The 2,487-nt window shown below is 46.1% G+C and overlaps 1 non-coding gene across 1 annotated transcript; it reads left to right on the plus strand.

Annotated features, from left to right (window-relative positions):
* Nucleotides 1-961: 961 nt before the first annotated feature.
* TRNAL-CAA (transfer RNA leucine (anticodon CAA)) lies at nucleotides 962-1,083 on the plus strand. Its single transcript has 2 exons — nucleotides 962-999; nucleotides 1,038-1,083. It is a non-coding gene; the product is annotated as a tRNA-Leu (tRNA).
* Nucleotides 1,084-2,487: the final 1,404 nt, after the last annotated feature.

The raw sequence follows: 2,487 nt of genomic DNA on the forward strand, positions 1-2,487 counted from the left end.
AATTGAACGAAGCCAAGTCGGGGTGGCCGAGCGGTCTAAGGCGCCAGACTGAAGGGGCTCAGTTTCCTTCGTTCACAACGTGAATCTGTGCATTCTGGTCCTCGTATGAGGGCCTGGGTTCGAATCCCACTTCTGACACGATATGTTTTATGAAATTAACTGGAAGAGATGTAATTTATAAAACGTCACAATTGAACGAATCCAAGTCAGGGTGGCCCAGCGGTCTAAGGCGCCAGACTCAATGGGCTCAGTTTCCTTCGTTTACAACGTGAATCTGTGTATTCTGGTCCTCGTATGAGGGCCTGGGTTCGAATCCCACTTCTGACACGATATGTTTTATGAAATTAACTGGAACAGATGTAATTTATAAAACGTCCCAATTGAATGAATCCAAGTCAGGGTGGCCGAGCGGTCTAAAGCGCCAGACTCAAGGGGCTCAGTTTCCTTCGTTCACAACGTGAATCTGTGTATTCTGGTCGTCGTATGAGGGCCTGGGTTCGAATCCCACTTCTGACACGATATGTTTTATGAAATTAACTGGAAGAGATGTAATTTATAAAACGTCCCAATTGAATGAATCCAAGTCAGGGTGGCCGAGCGGTCTAAGGCGCCAGACCCAAGGGGCTCAGTTTCCTTCGTTCACAACGTGAATCTGTGTATTCCGGTCCTCGTATGAGGGCCTGGGTTCGAATCCCACTTCTGACACGATATGTTTTATGAAATTAACTGGAACAGATGTAATTTATAAAACGTCACAATTGAATGAAGCCAAGTCGGGGTGGCCGAGCGGTCTAAGGCGCCAGACTGAAGGGGCTCAGTTTCCTTCGTTCACAACGTGAATCTGTGCATTCTGGTCCTCGTATGAGGGCCTGGGTTCGAATCCCACTTCTGACACGATATGTTTTAAGAAATTAACTGGAAGAGATGTAATTTATAAAACGTCCCAATTGAATGAATCCAAGTCAGGGTGGCCCAGCGGTCTAAGGCGCCAGACTCAAGGGGCTCAGTTTCCTTCGTTCACAACGTGAATCTGTAAATTCTGGTCCTCGTATGAGGGCGTGGGTTCGAATCCCACTTCTGACACGATATGTTTTATGAAATTAACTGGAAGAGGTGTAATTTATAAAACATCCCAATTGAATGAATCCAAGTTAGGGTGGCCGAGCGGTCTAAGGTGCCAGACTCAAGGGGCTCAGTTTCCTTCGCTCACAACGTGAATCTGTGTATTCTGCTCCTCGTATGAGGGCGTGGGTTCGAATCCCACTTCTGACACGATATGTTTCATGAAATTAACTGGAACAGATGTAATTTATAAAACGTCCCAATTGAATGAATCCAAGTCAGGGTGGCCGAGCGGTCTAAGGCGCCAGACTCAAGGGGCTAAGTTTCCTTCGTTCACAACGTGAAACTGTGTATTCTGGTCCTCGTATGAGAGCCTGGGGGCGAATCCCACTTCTGACACGATATGTTTTATGAAATTAACAAGAATAGATGTAATTTATAAAACGTCCCAATTGAATGAATCCAAGTCAGGGTGGCCGAGCGGTCCAAGGCGCCAGACTGAAGGGGCTTAGTTTCCTTCGTTCACAACGTGAATCTGTGTATTCTGGTCCTCGTATGAGGGCCTGGCTCCGAATCCCACTTCTGACACGATATGTTTTATGAAATTAACTGGAAGAGATGTAATTTATAAAACATCCCAATTGAATGAATCCAAGTCGGGGTGGCCGAGCGGTCTAAGGCGCCAGACTCAAGGGGCTCAGTTTCCTTCGTTCACAACGTGAATCTGTGTATTCTGGTCCTCGTATGAGGGCCTGGGTTCGTATCCCACTTCTGACACGATATGTTTTATGAAATTAACTGGAAGAGATGTAATTTATAAAACGTCCCAATTGAATGAATCCAAGTCAGGGTGGCCGAGCGGTCTAAGGCGCCAGACTCAAATGGCTCAGTTTCCTTCGTTCACAACGTGAATCTGTGTATTCTGCTCCTCGTATGAGGGCGTGGGTTCGAATCCCACTTCTGACACGATATGTTTCATGAAATTAACTGGAACAGATGTAATTTATAAAACGTCCCAATTGAATGAATCCAAGTCAGGGTGGCCGAGCGGTCTAAGGCGCCAGACTCAAGGGGCTAAGTTTCCTTCGTTCACAACGTGAAACTGTGTATTCTGGTCCTCGTATGAGAGCCTGGGGGCGAATCCCACTTCTGACACGATATGTTTTATGAAATTAACAAGAATAGATGTAATTTATAAAACGTCCCAATTGAATGAATCCAAGTCAGGGTGGCCGAGCGGTCCAAGGCGCCAGACTGAAGGGGCTTAGTTTCCTTCGTTCACAACGTGAATCTGTGTATTCTGGTCCTCGTATGAGGGCCTGGCTCCGAATCCCACTTCTGACACGATATGTTTTATGAAATTAACTGGAAGAGATGTAATTTATAAAACATCCCAATTGAATGAATCCAAGTCGGGGTGGCCGA

Source organism: Phalangium opilio, unplaced genomic scaffold, assembly GCF_054372755.1.
Source record: "Phalangium opilio isolate 3A_F unplaced genomic scaffold, DU_Popi_V2 ptg000061l_1, whole genome shotgun sequence".
Taxonomy (NCBI): domain Eukaryota; kingdom Metazoa; phylum Arthropoda; class Arachnida; order Opiliones; family Phalangiidae; genus Phalangium; species Phalangium opilio.